The following is a 17267-nucleotide window of genomic DNA, read 5'->3' as shown; positions in this document are numbered from 1 at the left end:
CATAAATTTAGAAAACTCCTAGCTAGGGCCCTTATCAAAATCAGCAGTTGGTTACCTAAAAGAAACACAATGCAATTTTACAATTTTCCTTTCATATTTACCAATTACGATCAGCATACAAGGAAGTCTTCGTCTCACAGGTACCGTTTCTCGATCAGCATTGGTACCGTTTCGATCGGCATGGGACGGGGCAAAGGGGCAGGGGTGGACGGGGCAATTGCCTCACGGCGGCAATAAAACTACTACTTCATGCAAAGAGCATTTCAAAGTTAAAGTCTCTAGGGCAAGAATCATTTAAAGTCTCTTTCTCTCGATTAGAGAAAGCGTCAAAGTATCTCTCAAAATGGCGTCGCAGCAAGATGGGCCATAATAGCTACGAAATGACGCAATGTCGGGCAATAGCTGGTAATGGCTTAATTCCTTCTCGTGCACCTGGTTTTTATAGACAACAGTTCGAATCCAGTAGGGTCTTCCATTGGAGGGTTCATAGGTTAGCTTCAAATTGTCCAATCAAAAACGACAGTTCTCAAGCTTTTACTTAAGCATACATTATCCTTGGAGATGGGTACGCACGTTGCAACATTGTATACCAATTAGTTCACTTTCAGAGCCTCCATTGTCCGCACCTGCAAATCGACCTTGGAGTAAAGAGAAAATATGCCAGGCTGGCACGAAACCTTAAGATAAGCATGTGAACAGTTTCTGTGGAAAAGTACAGCTTCAAGCAAAAATACGCGTTTATTAGCACAGTGGAAAAACACGAGCATCTAAACCGTGAGACCAGGCAACTAGGCCAAAGCCTCCGCTAAAGTAATGCTAAGCTAACGCATTTCAAACAAGCAAATCGTAGCACACGTTTATGATTATGTCGGATTAGTGCAATTCTAATACACCACGTTATATAAAGCGCGCTTATAAATGTTGGCAAACTACTCTAAGGTCACATTTTGTCCCCGTACAATCTTTATTAGTTCGGTTAAAGTCACACATGATTATTTCACACTACGTTTATGCGTTAATAAATCAAAACCTTCATTTTCTGCTTCATCAATCCCTCCTCTGATGACTACTGGTCATCACACAAATTAAGCCCACAAATTTTATTCCATTAAAATTCTGTCAGTTCTCTTTTCCTTTTAGTTCCCCTAGTTTGCGCTTTGTATTCCTCTGCTATTCTTTTCATAATTTTCTCCTCCTTTCTTCTTTTCATTCTTTCCATAATTATTATTATTCCCCTTTTTATTCCCCAAATTCCAAATACACAAATTATCACTATTAAAATTCCCTCTATTATTTTTAACAATATTCCATTCCAAATTCCCCCAATCCAATGTCCCACGGAAGCAAGTCCTTTTCCAACCTTCTCCCACACTCCTGGTTCTTTCAGTTCCTTCAAATCTGCACTTTCTTTTGTTAGATTAGCAAGCATAGTTTTAATTTTCACACTATTATCCGGAATATATGTGCAGCAGTGGCGCGCACCAAGCATTTTGCAAACGCCACCATCCTTTGCTAAAAGAATGTCTCAAGCAAGCCTATTTTGAAGAGTCATAGCTCTTTCCGCTGCAAGTTCAGCATCTATCAGGATTATAGCACCTGAAAACTTTGTCAACATGTTATCCACTATAGTAGACAACTTTCTTATCTTGATGGAATTCAGCACAACTCCCAATGAAGGAATCATGGCTCCAAATATATCTCCTACCACAGCAGCTGCGGTCTCTCTTTTCTGGATACGATGGGATCCAGATGTCTTTTGAATCATCGATAGGTCATCCAGTTGATAAACCTTTGGGAACACTATACCCAAATAACATCTCCCCCACCATCCCTTTGGAAGACGATAATAGGCATTATACCCACAAATGTAATATACACCTGGAATGACAGGGTCAAGTCCATCCATCATGAATGTCCATTTGGCCTTAAAGATAAACGTATGTTTACACTCACTCGCTCCTACAAAAATGTTGTCATAATAAGATTCACCTCGATATATACAAAATTTCCCTACATGCCAAGCATCTAAAGCAATTTTCCCTTGTGTCTTTATTGCAGCAAAATCATAATTATCTACTGAAGTCCTCTTATGTAATTCCTTTTCTAATTTCGCCTTCATTTGTGCCCTTCTATCATCCGTGTGATCTAAAAAGCTTATTTCTACTGCAGAGAGCGAGCAGGTAAGGTTTTCCCTATGAGCGTGAGCCGTTTCAAAACGTTGCATTGGCTCGAAAAATTCCCTCATTATCTTAGCATCCCAATCTTTAGCAATCTGGCTTAGCTGCGCTATTATAGGAACATAAGCAAAGGTAACATCATAATTTGAGTAAAAATACTGTATGTTAGTTTGACCATAAAACCTAGACATTACTATACTACATGTAATCCTGTAGGTAAGAGGCATGTGGTGATATGTCACCCCTTCCTTCACTGATGTCGGTATCTGTGTACACACATAACAATCTTTCGCATCCATTGTCTCAACATATTCTGTTAGCAAGCGATAAAAAACATTATACGAAAGCTCTTTCTTATCGTGCAAGAGTCTCTCATCCAATGCTAGCCTCTTCAATGCGGTTAGTTCAGTGACAGTAACAGGAGCAAAAGTAGAAGCATCAATTCTCTCATTCTCACCCTTTCCATGCATTGCAAGCACTATTGCCATTATTATTAATACACATGCAATTATCAAGCCTATACACACATATTTACAATATTTATTTCTATTGTTTTGCGTCATGATCTATATAGAATCAGAGAGCTAGAAGCACCTATAAATGAAACTATTTAGCAATTCAGTTACGAAGCTGAACGAGCGCAATGTTCACACAGTTTTCTTCAGGAGGCCAGTCACTTATCGGTTAGCAGCATTTGTCTAAATTCGGCAATTACTCAGTCTTTATCGGTTTAGCAAAGTCTCAGCTGGTTGTTTGTTTCACTTTAGATTGTAGCAAGCAGTATCATTTATCACCCTTTCAATCAACACTGTCCATAAAACTTTTCTTTTCTATTGGTATCTCTTCCTCTTCTTCGTTCCCGATGCTTAGAGATACAAACTCGTCAGTCCAATCGTCATTGACTGCATATGCCCATTCAGGACCGGAATACCTTCTGTTCGGTATCCTTTTCCTTTTCAATTTTGCTTCTCTTTTCGATTCTGCCTCGCTGGTACTTTCCTCTTTTGTCAAGTCTTTTTCTTCACTCGAGGTTGGTACCACGACAGACACTTCTTTTCTTTTCTCTTTTACTTTTGGCCTTTCTCCGTCGTTCAAACCTTCTCCAGTCCTTTGTTTTACTGGTGATATACTTAGTCTCCTCTTTGCACCGTGTCCATTCGATGGACCTGCGACCTTTTCTGTAGAAGTTTGAACCTTTTCGCTCTGTTCTGCCTTGTCCCCTCCTTCTGAGGAATCAATCACGTTCTCTTTTTCTTTTTCTGTATCGTCTGCTTCTGGGAAAGCCCTCCTCTGATCAGGCTCTCCTGCTTTTTCACCTTCTTCGAGCCCTTCGTCACCGTTACTTTCGTCAGGCTCTGTATCACTTTCAGCTGCTTCAGGTTCTTTGTCACCTTCAGCTGCTTCAGGCTTTTTGCTACCCTCAGCTGCTTCAGGTTCTTTGTCACCTTCAGCTTCTTCGTCGCTGTCTGAACTTTCTCCTTGGTCTTCCCCAAGTGAGTCGGACTCTTCGCCCTCCAATAATATCTCTCTCTCTCCTGCTCCTGCCTGTTCGCTTTCAGTTCGGTTTTGTTCTGTCTCAGCACTCAGCACTGTTTTATCAGGCACTGGTAGTTTTAGCGCTTCAACTTCCTCATCTGTGGGACACAACACTTTCTTTGTGTGACTGGCGTGAATCCAGTTGGGAACCCCCGCACACTTCACAGCGGTAGTTGTCGTCAGGATCACTTGGAAAGGGCCTTTCCAACGGAGTTCCAGACACGACTTTCTCACGTGCTTCTTTACCACGACCCAGTCACCTGCTTTCAGTGCGTGTCCTGGACCTTGGATCGGTGGCAAGGTGGTCGCTTCCACCTGGTGAGAGAAAGAGCGAACCACGTCAGCCAGTCCTTTGCAGTAGTCTAACACCATATCATCTGTAATATTCAAAAGCGCGTTTGAGGGAACTGCAGGAAGTCTCATAGCCCTGCCCATGAGAATTTCGTGCGGAGACAATCCAGTCTTTCTATCAGGGGTATTTCTCATTGACATTAGCACTAAGGGCAATGCGTCAGGCCATTTCAAATTTGTCGATGCACATATTTTCGCCATTCTTTATTTCAGTGTACCATTCATCTGCTCCACCAGTCCTGATGCTTCAGGGCGATAGCTACAATGCAGTTTTTGCTCAATGTTCAGCGCTTCGCAGAGTAACTTTATCACCTCGTTATTGAAGTGACTTCCCCTATCTGATTCTAAAGAGATCGGGAATCCGAAACGTGGTATTAATTCTCTCAACAATAGCTTTGCAACTGTAAGGCTGTCATTTCTACGTGTGGGGTATGCCTCAATCCAGTGACTAAAAATGCACACAATCACCAACACATACTTCAGACCTCCATGCACAGGCATCTCAATGAAGTCCATCTGCATACGACTAAAAGGCCCGCTTGCCCTACCAATGTGGCTCGCGTTCACAACTGTTCCCTTTCCTGGGTTCATCTTCTGGCAAGTGACACATCGATGGCAAACTGCTTCTGCAGCTTGACGAAATCTGGGGTTAAACCAATCAGTTTTGAACAATCTTATCATGGCATCTCTCCCTAGGTGAGCTTGCCCATGATAGAACCGCGCAAGCTGTGATAAGAGACTGTTTGGCAAAACACATTTTCCCTCATTTGAAACCCATAACTCATCTGGTCTTTTTATACATTGTGATTTAATCCAGGAATCTCTTTCATCCTCCCTGACATTATTTTGTAATGCTTTTAATTCATCTATCGTATCTACGACCTTCAAGGCAAAGGCTTCAGCTGGTTCTAGTTCTGGCTCACTTATTGAATTCCATTCATCTCTGAGTAATATACAGTTCAAGGCACAAAATCTTGCGACTTGATCCGCATATGCATTTCCCAGAGAAACATAGTCCTGTCCTTTCGTGTGAGCACTGCACTTTACCACTGCAACTTCAGCTGGCACTTGAATGGCGTGTAACAATTCCCTTATCCTTTCCCCATTCTTCACTGGGGATCCTGAAGAAGTCAGGAAACCTCTCTGTGACCATAGTTGTCCAAAGTCATGCACAATCCCAAACCCATATTGACTATCAGTGTAAATGGTGACTTTCATCAATGCAGACAGTTGACATGCTCTGGTAAGGGCTACAAGTTCTGCTACTTGTGCAGAATAGACTCCTTGGAGCCATCCCGCTTCCAAGACACCTGTTACAGTACATACAGCGTATCCTGCTTTCAAAATCCCCATCCCGTCTCTTAGACATGAACCATCAACAAAAAGAATTTGGTCATTTTCATCAAGCTTAGTATCCTTAATGTCCGGTCGGGGTTTTGTGCAAAATTCAGTCACCTGAAGGCAGTCATGCTCGACGTCTTCAGCGTTCTCGATTTCAGCATTTTCTCCAGGAAGCAAGGTTGCTGGATTCAACGTAGTGCACCTTTTCAGCTGCACATTCGGTGAGCCCAGAATAATCGTTTCATACCTTGTGAGTCTTGCTCCAGTCATGTGTTGCGTTCGGGAGCGGGTCAAAAGTATCTCAACTGAGTGAGGGACCATGACTGTTACTGGGTGTCCCATCACTATTCCTTCACTCTGAGTGAGGCTGATACCAACTGCTGCTACGGCGCGCAAACACCCTGGGAGTGCTGCTGCGACCGGATCCAAAGTAGCTGAAAAATACGCTACTGGTCTGTTTACGCCACCATGGGCTTGAGTCAAGACAGACAAAGAACATGCATCACGTTCATGGCAAAACAATGTGAAAGGCTTTGTGTAATCAGGCATACCTAAAGCTGGAGCCCTGCACATGCATTCTTTCAGTTCAACAAAAGCATCCATCTCATCTCCTTTCAGCTCAATTTGATCCAAGGCATCCTTCTGGGTCAGCTTCAGTAAAGGCTTTGCTAGAGTCGAGAAGTTGGGAATCCACTGGCGACAGTAGCCCACCATTCCCAAAAACTTCCTCACCTCCTTTCTCGTCTTGGGCGGACTCATTTGAAGTACACTTGTTATTCTTTCCTTCATTATTCTCCGTGACCCCTTCTCTATCTGGTGACCCAAGTATTTCACTTTCTCCTGACAGAACTGCAATTTGGCAGGAGACACCTTGTGTCCATTCCTTCCCAAATGGTTCAACAGAGCAATGGTATCGGCTGTGCAGCCACTTTCTGTCTTTGAGGCAACCAGTAAGTCGTCAATGTACTGTACTAGGGTTGACTCGAATGGCAATTCTAGCTCTTCCAAGTCTTTCTTTAGAATCTGATTGAAGATTGACGGCGACTCAGAAAACCCTTGAGGAATTCGACACCAACTGTACACTCTGTCTAGGAATTTGAAACAAAAGAGGAATTGGCTGTCCTCATGAAGAGGCACAGAAAAGAATGCTTGTGACAAATCGATGACTGAGAACCACTCAGCATCGCAAGGGACTTGAAACATTATCACAGCTGGATTCGGTACTACTGGGCAACACTTTACTATGATGTCATTTATTTTCCTCAAGTCCTGCACGAGTCGGACCTTTCCACTTGGCTTTATTAGTCCCATTATTGGTGAATTACATGGACTGCTTAACACTTCTTTCAGTACTCCCTGCTTTACAAATTCATCAATAAGTTGGGCAACTTTCATGAGGGTATCTTGTGCCATGTGGTATTGTGGGGTCTGGGGAAAGATTGCATTGGGTTTTACAGTCACTTTCACTGGTTCCACTCCTTTCATCAATCCCACCTCTTTCCCTGTCATGTCCCACACTTCCCTCCCGACTGTTTCCCGTAATTCAGCTGGAATATCTTCTTCAGTTATCATCGGGAAAAGACAAATCAGAGGATACTCTTCATCTACCGTTTCCATCTCATCCCCCTCTACACTGTCCTCTCCTTCCCCATCACTGCTCGTCTGCATTGTTATTCCTTCGTTCGAACACATGATCGAACAACCCAATTTGCACAATAGGTCTCTCCCTAACAGTGCTATTGGGCTTGAGTCACATACCACAAACTGATGTACCCCTTGATAGTTACCGATGCTGACTGGTACTGGATCTGTTATTGGGTTCGTCAGGTGCCTGTTTGCTACTCCCACCACTTGAACTGTCCTCCCTGAGAGTGGCAAATTCGGTACTTCACTACTCTTAACAGTTGAACGTGTGGCTCCTGTATCAACCAAGAACGAGACACGATGACCCATTACTCTTCCCTCTACGTACGGACCCTTTTGATCAACTTCCAAGGATGCTGCAAGCACACAATCTCCTTCTTCTTCTGAGCTCTCACTCTCCCATACATTGTTTATTCCACTCTCACTGTGTAATGGGAACTGTTGTACGGTGCCATTTGTACTCATTACCTGACCGAGACCTGTGGAGGAACCATCACTTGCTGCTGACTCATTGGTGCCAAAGGTATTTGCATTTGCTGATTAGGTACCATGGGTAACTGCTGTTGCATTGGCTGCATCTGCGTCATCTGCACACGGGGCATCTGCATCTGCTGCGGCTGCATACGTTGCAATCCCTGCAATTTATTTACGGTCTGAAAATTTGGGTTTGGACCTCTCATTTTCGGTCCCCTCATTGTCTGAAATGCATTGACATCATTGTTTTGCTGACCAACACCTACACCTGCACCTGCACCTTCCTGCACCACCATCGGGCACTCGCGTTTCCAATGACCGACAATTCCGCACACGTGACACGGCATCACCTTCTTCATTGCCTGCACACCCGTTACAACAGTGTTCAAATCCGGACCATTATTCACAAAACCTCCTCTGCCTCTGCCTCTGGCCTGTGGCTGAAACGACATGTTTCCCTGCAACTGCGGCTGCGGTTGCGGTACCTGCTGTTGGAACCCTTGCATCCCTTGCAAACCTTGCAGACCTGTCTGAGCTGCTTTAAGTTGCATCATCATCACCTTCTCTTTCAACCTTTTCTGTTTCACTTCAATTTCGTCGCTACAGTATTTCGCATAAGTCAAGACCTCGTCAATCGGTTTAGACTGCCAACAAATCAAATGCGACTTTATCATTTGACTTATTTCTGGTCTCAGCCCTTCCACAAATCTGAACACAAAATGAAGCATATCCTTCTCCTCTATTGTTTCCGTGCCACTGTAGTTCTTAAACGCCTTCAACAACCTCTCATAGTAACTATGAATCTATTCTTTAGCCTCTTGGGCAGTTCGATCAATCTTCTGCCAATCCACATTTTTCGCGGCCACTTTCGTCTTCAAATGCTCAATCACTTTGTAGTACAAGCTCATCACCATAGGTGATGGTGCACCCGTCTCCCTGTCTCTTTCTGGTTCACTTGTCGGCCAACCTACAGCTCTTTTGCAATCCTCCCACAAATCTGCTGGAACCACAATCTCAAAGAGAGTATTCAGGTCTTCCCAGAGACATTTTGCAAGCTTCACAAACCTATCAGTCTGTTGATACCATTCAATCGGCTTCTCTCTCAGTTTGGGAAAATCGTCCGTAAAAGACTGAATATCGCTTCTGTGCCATGGTACATGTATTAATTTTCCCCCTGCTGTCTCCCTCATTGGTAACATGGTTACTGTTTCGCTACTCTGTGGTCTTTTCTCATTATGCTCTGTAGCACTGTCCCTCCTCTTTTCCTTCCTCTTTACCCATCTGCTTTCCCACTTGTCTAAGCACCTCCACACTTGTGCACTCTGATGCAATTCTCTAAGGTGCGCCTTCATGCCTGCTGACCTCATGTGTTCAAAATCTGTGGCCCCAAAATCCAACCTATAGCTTCTGCTCAAGTGTTTCATCTTGTCTATGTCAATCCCGTTTCTGTCCGCTACTTCCTGCAAGCTTTTATGTACCTTGTTCACTTCTTTCGTAATCTTTGGACATAGGTATCTCAGCTCCTCTTCCGAGTAGGACTCCAACCTATTCACACCCATAGTCCCTTCCACCAATTCTTGTGCTTCCATGTTCAGCCTCATCCTATTCAGATAATCTTCCCCTTTCCCACTGTCTGAACTTTGTGTGGAATTCAAACTGTTGAACCACTGTGTCAGCTGTTGCGCATTTACCCCCATCAGTGTAGCATTCACATCGACTGCCATTGATGGTTGCGGCAACTTTTCAGTGCTCGATGTTAGAGGTATTATCAGTGGGGGGCTCGACCTCACCAGTGTTGACTGAGCACACATGGGACTAAACTCCATCAAGGACCCAGATCCATTTGGCTGAGCCGCTATCGGAGTTATCCCTGGAGTGTTCTCTATGCACCTCCTTTCTGTCCCATTCTGCAGTATTGATCCCTGCCCGCCCATACCTAAGTTAGGCTGACTATACAAAGGTACCGGTGGACCTACAGTAATGGGTAGTGATATCGCATCAGGGTTTTGTCCATTTCCCATGTTCTGAGGCACGTTCATCCCCACACTATGGGTCATCATTGTCGGCATGCCCATCTGGCTCCCCGTCATCTGAGCATGTGCGTTTCCTCCCTGCATCTGCTTTTGGGGCATCAAAAACTGAGTTGATTCAGCTTGTGTCAATGTCTGGTGGTGACCATTCTGTACTCCCCTTACGGTTTGTTCTAGAACCATTCCTCCACTATTGTCACTGCTGTAGTACCCTGGCATCTGCGGCTGATAATTTTCTGCTGGTTTCAACATGGGCACATCTGGATATATTCTCCTAACCTGCGGTATCTGCGGAGTGAACAATAAACTCGGGTCCTTAGATCCCGATGATGCTCCTGAACTCTGGGTTTCACTGTTCCGTACCGATGCCGGAGGGGCAGAACTGGTACTTGGACCTTGTCCATTCTCCGCATAAGGTGGTGGACGGTCGTTCAGCAATTGCATGATTAACTCCTCATCCTCTAGCTCCTCTTCTCTTCTCAACTTTTCCTCGTCCTCTCTATCCTTGGAACACTTCCTGTCTGTCTTACACGTAGCTTTCTTACCTGTCTCCTCTTCTTCCTTAGTAATTGCCGGAAACAATTTTATCCCCTGCAGTACATCTGACCTCCACACCTTCTGTGCATTATCCCACCTAGCATCCGCTAGTGTCTTTTCTACCTTTCTCATTCTGGTCTCGAACTTCTTCTGCTTTTGCTGTCTGGCCATTAGTTCCCAAATCGCTAAAGCCTCAAACTGGGCTGGCCTTGGAGGTACCTTCATGTCGTACATCGTGAATCTCAAATTCTCTAGGATCCTTATATTGAATGTCCCATGTATCGGGAACGCTACGCTCCCATGTTTCTCTGTCAGTTTGTGCCATTGCTTTAGCCAAAGACACGGAGCTACCCCCTTCTCTTCCATTACAATGTAAGCTGGTGTACCTTCGGGCGGCGTCTCCTCTCCTACGCTCGCTTTAATGTAAGACTCCCCCTTCATCGCACTCCTAAATGCTTTAAGGAATTTCATTTTCTCGTCTTTTATTTCACAAAGTTTGTAATCAATAGGTGACTTTAATTCCCGGAATACTCTTCGCTTGCCTTTCCCCTTCCAATCGAGCCCCACGGACTGCGTCCAATCCGTGAGCGACCCTTCTCTCCAACCAACCTATCCCAGCGCGGTTCCTAGTGACGTCACACTCACACACACTGCAGCTGACATAGCCTCGCGGCAAGTCCTCCTTCACTCACCTCTTTTCGTAACAACTTTTTGCATGTATCGCGAGCTACCAAAAAATAAAACAGATCTGTCGGTTTACTACAGGAAGGGTAACACAGTCGCTTCAGGACCTTAGGGACTTTTCACTAGCCTCGGCCGCTATTCCGTCTTTCTCGGTCCCCACGTTCGCAAGCAAATCTGACCCGCAGATCTACTCTCAACTTGTCAATGATCTGTTCTAATGCACTTAGAATCTTGTCAAAGCCCGAAGTCGAAGTTCCTTTCACTCCCTAACACCCGTACCGACTTGTTGACCACGCCCGATCAACCTACTAAACCGCCCAGACCACAACATGGATCAACATACTCCGGAGTCTCTTGACCTCGCAGGGCCCGTCTCAACAACAACCACGTGGACCTTTTTATGCACAAAGCGCCACATGCACATGAAGTTCGACGACTTCCCTACTCTCACACTCGGAGTCGCACCTCCGCTATTTCTATGAAGTTCGACGACTTCACTACTTCTACACTCGGAGTCGCACCTCCGCTATCCTCTATAAAGAAAAAAAATCCTCGCAACCTTTTCACACACCCTGCGGCAATAAGCTGTGCAAGCGCAAAACCCTAACTTCACTCATACCATCACTAGTACCGCCAACGCTGTTTCCACACCTCCGTTCTCTCCATTCGCAAGCTCCGAGATCCCGGGAAAGTCGCGGTGGACCTAGCCCATCATCATTCTGTCAATCTATTTTATCCAAGAAAAATCTAATTCAACTTCTCGAGTGGGGTCTCAAAGGGCGTAACCGTTAATTCAACACCATGTACTCTAAGACTACAGGGTCCCAAAAGACTAAACCGTCCTCTGCTACCATCTACTGATAGAGCGAACCGTAGTAATAATTTACCTGTGTTCGGACGCTCTTTAGGCCGATGAATATTTTGACTAAGTGGGAACTCTCCGTACTCTTATATCGATCAGTCGCATCAAATCAATAATCAATAACGAACATAAGCAATACCTTGATCAACATAACACTTAACAATTAATCCAGAATACATTTCGGCGAACCCTGACCTTTCAGTCAGGAATAACCACACCAGTTTATTGCAAAGTTAGTGAATTTATTTCCCTATATTAACAAAGCTAGCACAATATATATGTGTCTCAACACCAAATGATAAACATAAATGAACATTAATAGCTGTCCATAACGGCAAAACAAGTGTAATCTATGTAGCATTTGAATCACAAGGCATTCAATAATGGCAATGCAAATCACTAATATGATAATCTGTAATGAGCTAATTGCGTACATTTAGTCAGCATAACAAGATCTCAAATTGAATCGTGCGACATATGGAATCCTCGTCTAACCTCAAATTAGCATCGGCATGTGGGACTTCATGCAAAAAAACAATTTAGCAACATAAATTTAGAAAACTCCTAGCTAGGGCCCTTATCAAAATCAGCAGTTGGTTACCTAAAAGAAACACAATGCAATTTTACAATTTTCCTTTCATATTTACCAATTACGATCAGCATACAAGGAAGTCTTCGTCTCACAGGTACCGTTTCTCGATCAGCATTGGTACCGTTTCGATCGGCATGGGACGGGGCAAAGGGGCAGGGGTGGACGGGGCAATTGCCTCACGGCGGCAATAAAACTACTACTTCATGCAAAGAGCATTTCAAAGTTAAAGTCTCTAGGGCAAGAATCATTTAAAGTCTCTTTCTCTCGATTAGAGAAAGCGTCAAAGTATCTCTCAAAATGGCGTCGCAGCAAGATGGGCCATAATAGCTACGAAATGACGCAATGTCGGGCAATAGCTGGTAATGGCTTAATTCCTTCTCGTGCACCTGGTTTTTATAGACAACAGTTCGAATCCAGTAGGGTCTTCCATTGGAGGGTTCATAGGTTAGCTTCAAATTGTCCAATCAAAACGACAGTTCTCAAGCTTTTACTTAAGCATACATTATCCTTGGAGATGGGTACGCACGTTGCAACATTGTATACCAATTAGTTCACTTTCAGAGCCTCCATTGTCCGCACCTGCAAATCGACCTTGGAGTAAAGAGAAAATATGCCAGGCTGGCACGAAACCTTAAGATAAGCATGTGAACAGTTTCTGTGGAAAAGTACAGCTTCAAGCAAAAATACGCGTTTATTAGCACAGTGGAAAAACACGAGCATCTAAACCGTGAGACCAGGCAACTAGGCCAAAGCCTCCGATAAAGTAATGCTAAGCTAACGCATTTCAAACAAGCAAATCGTAGCACACGTTTATGATTATGTCGGATTAGTGCAATTCTAATACACCACGTTATATAAAGCGCGCTTATAAATGTTGGCAAACTACTCTAAGGGCACATTTTGTCCCTGTACAATCTTTATTAGTTCGGTTAAAGTCACACATGATTATTTCACACTACGTTTATGCGTTAATAAATCAAAACCTTAATTTTCTGCTTCATCAGTCTCAAGGCGCTAAGGAGGTTTGTCCTCTGAGCTTCAGTCGAAGAGCCAGGTTTTAAGGTCCTTCCTGAATTAGAGTAGAAATGGTGACTGCCTGAGGTGCAGGTACGGGTGTTCCAGCTCTTTGTTGCGAGGTAGGCGAAGGATCTCCCACCAGCCAAAGTCCTCTGTATGTGGAGTACAGTGGCTAGTGCTTGTTGAGCGGAGCGGAGAGGTCTGGTGCGGGTAGTATTTTGCCAGCCACTCACCGAGGGCTGGACTTTACATCAACCCCTCACGCTTCCTACACAGGTGTCACCGGTCAGGTGAGCCTGCCAAAAAAGGAGACCAAGTGTACATGCTTGTGTCTAGTTACTACTTCTACACCCATGTGTCATTCATTTCTATTGTATATAGGCCCAGGGCCCATGGCACCACATTGGCGATGAGGGGGTCTGACCCCACGTTGAGCCGCCGCACAGTTTTCCTTCATGGTTGAGAAGGGCATTAGAGCATTGTCGCTGAGACCTGCCCAGAGATGTGGGCATGTCACCCCAAGACAGAGGTGCACATTTCCTTGGTGGGGAAATGGAGAGAACGGAGACTACTCATCTCCTATGCCGTACTGCTACCACCGCTGTACTCCTGCTGCAAGGCTAAGTGACTGGGTGAGCAGTGTGAATAGGCCCATGTAGCACCATCAGTAGGATATAAACATCAGATGCATCCGGCTCCTCGAGGTGAAGCAAAGCCCAAAAAAAGCCAAACACAAAATGGCTGACACCTGCCATGCTGACCAACCCAGCTGTGTGCTCCTGTAATGCCCTCGTGAAAAGAGACTGTGCTTGCAGTGAAGTAAGCCAAAGTGCCAGGAGGAACATCCTACCCCCTTACCCTGTCCCTGGGTGCATGTCATAGCCAGGCGGTGAGACAAGACTGAGTCCTCATCAACCTTGACAGAAGTACAGCACCAGCTCTCCTCACCCTGCACTGCCCATCAGTTCTCCAGATCATGGGAAAGGAAAAGAAGAGAGACTTCCTGCCGCAGTGGTCTCAGCAAGATTGGAGCAGTATGTGTGCATTGCAGGCAGACCCCAAGCACCCTCAGCCAGCCTGCAGTTAATGCCTGTCTCACCCGTGTGAGTCTGCAACAAGTGGCAGAGTTTCACTGCACCAGCATATCCAGCCCCCATATCATTGCTGTGAAGCTGCCCCCGAGTTTGGCTAGCGCTCTGTCAGAAACTGCTGCAGCCCAATTTAAACAGCTGTGGATAACCACATCACTCACCTTGCTTGGGGAAAGGTCCTTCTGGGCACGAAGAAGTGCTGCACCTCTGGATTGTGATGTCCTGGGTTGTGAGCTAGCGCCGGCAGTGGAACACACCCCTACCCTCACATAGGAAGTGCACAATTAAGTGCGTGAGACCACACCAACACTAAAGGAAGCCCTACACTGGACTCAGCAGCGCCAGCAAGGGAGAAGCAACCCACAGATCGAGGGCATTCCTTGAAAGAGCAGTGGCTCCTGCTGCTACTGCCAGGGCTCATGGAAAAATGACTATGGCGACACCAAGCCGTCACTCTACCACACCCAGCGTGGGTGATCACCTGAAGTGAACACACAGACTGTGAGTGAGGCCCGTTTTGAACTGAGGACAAAAATCACCTATGCACTTGACTTTTACATTCCCCTACATAAACAGAGCTGCTCCCCCCTCCCATGCTGTAGAGGAGAATGTACCGGAGACAGACATGGAGTATGCTGCAGTCCCCCTGGGGGTGTATGGTCACAACCAAATGCTGCCCAGAAGGAAGGCGAAACTGACGGACCTTTCTCCCCCCTAGAGGTTTTTGATGAGTATTGGAGGAATGGAGAGGCCACACAAGGAGAAGAGATAAGTTGGCCTTGCTGCCCTGACCAGGGGAGGAATACCAGCAGCAATAGAGCCTGCTTCTCCCTACAAAGTGATTGAGGTTTGGCTCATCAATCCACCCTGAGCAACTCCGGTGCCCTTGGTGGCAATCTGCAACCACCACAGGGGAGAGGAACAGTACTCTCCTGCAATGTACCTGTTGCCCGCTGAAACTGCAGGCAGGTAGAAGTGAGTTGCCCATTACAACACTGAGGGGCACCAGCTCCCCAAGGCATACCCTATCTGGGAATGAAGGAAGAAAACCAGCTGATCGAAGTACACTGCAGTCCACCATGCAGGAGCAGAGAGAATGCTAAGAAGGCCATATCAGCAGGCCACCCTGCATCGAATGGCCACCATTGGCACATCAATGTGAGTGTCACATGGAGTGACCAACCTTGCCAAGGACCAAACCCTACCAAGCCTACCCAAACCGAGGCAGGACCAAGCGTAGTGACTGTGCTGCCTTGAGACACCAGCAGTGCTCCTTTGGGGGAAGAAGAGGTAGAAAGGAAGTGACCCGCCATCGCTGCCTGGCAGAGGGCCAGAGACTGTTCAAGGAGTGTCCTCCTCCACACTGCCTCAAGATGGAGTTGCCAGTGGCCCCTGAGAGGCAAGAGAAGAGTCACACACCCCAAGTGGCATGCTCCACCACTGCAACCTGAAAAGGAGAAGGCTCCTAGTCCTACAGATAGAACAGGACCAGCAAGAGGTCCATGCAGATATAACTACCATCACATGGCCTGATGCCACCTCGCAGCATGTGCAGAGAAGACATGCAACCCGTGGGCGGATGCCACACCACAGCAAGCAAGACAAGAGCATGGCATGATGCCATGCAGTGAAGATGGGTGGAAAGAGAGAAGATTGTGTGATAGACCTGTCACACTGAAAGACCTGGCGACCACCGATGCGCAAGAGCAAATGATCAGAGTGAAGAGATGAAGGATTCATGCCACTACCAGAGAGTGCACCTACAGACAAGTCAGCCACCGAGGTGCAGCAACATCACTGGAGACAGCTCAGTGGGAGTACCAGATTTGAGTATGAAACTGCATATGCAGAAGAAGAAATCCTACACTAACTATGAGATGAGTCACATTTCTATGAAGTCCCTCCAGTAACCCTCACTCCAGCAAGACATCACCATCAATGCCATGTGCATCACCTTATCCAACAAAGGAGCATCACATCACCAAAGTGAAATCTTACCTCCACAAATCATCAAGACACCAATGAGAAACTCCTGGTAATGTGTGAGACCAATTGTCCAGAGACTATCTGAGAACCCACCCCGACTGGTTCCTGTTGGCAAGCACATGGACCACATATTATCCACCCTTGGGGTTGCAAGAATGGCTTAGCCTTGATTCCTGTCGGTGATCCTGAAGCAGCCCGCAGATGGCCCACAGCAGCCCAGTGCAGTCCACATGGTCCCGTGGCAACCCATTGAAAAGGCCTCAGGAGGATTCCCACACGAGAGATGGTCTGGACGCTGCTCCACTGATGGGGTACCAGGAAGCACTGGGGCTTCAGACAATCGCAGATGCCTTCCCAGTCTTTCTGGGATTGGCCTTCATGGAGTCAGGATGGCTCACTAGAATCTTTACAATGTAATCCACTAATGCTCCTGATGCACCAAGTTTAAACTGTTATGTGGGGAAATGGAGAGAACGTTGTGAGTGACCCGTGAACCAACCAATTAGCTGTCACAGAATCCAGATTCCATCTAAACAACGTTCATGCCCAGCAGCAGCTGGTTAAAGTTAAATCATGGATGCATGTAGAGATGCCCCGGTGCACACAGTTGCACCTGTCCACTGCTATCTTGTGGATTGCCTCTCAAAGCTGAGAGACTTAGTTGGTGTTTTGTGTGTTTTTCTTTTATCCTTACAGGCTGGACGTGTTCTATTTTTAATAAAGTTTGGGAGGAATGTAGTGTCCTGCTGGTCACACATGTGCTCTTCTGCACATTGTAGTTTGCCATCAACTCCATGAGAACTGGACTTTACACATACCCCACACCCATCCAACATAGGTGTTACTGGTCATGTGACCCTGCCAACAAAGAAGCCCACGGGCATGTGCCTGTGGCCAGTTACCACTTGTACACCCATGTGTCTGTGTCATTAATTTTTATAGTAG

The sequence above is a fragment of the Pleurodeles waltl genome, chromosome 1_2, assembly GCF_031143425.1.
Source record: "Pleurodeles waltl isolate 20211129_DDA chromosome 1_2, aPleWal1.hap1.20221129, whole genome shotgun sequence".
Taxonomy (NCBI): domain Eukaryota; kingdom Metazoa; phylum Chordata; class Amphibia; order Caudata; family Salamandridae; genus Pleurodeles; species Pleurodeles waltl.
Note: the sequence above shows the minus strand (reverse complement) of the source record.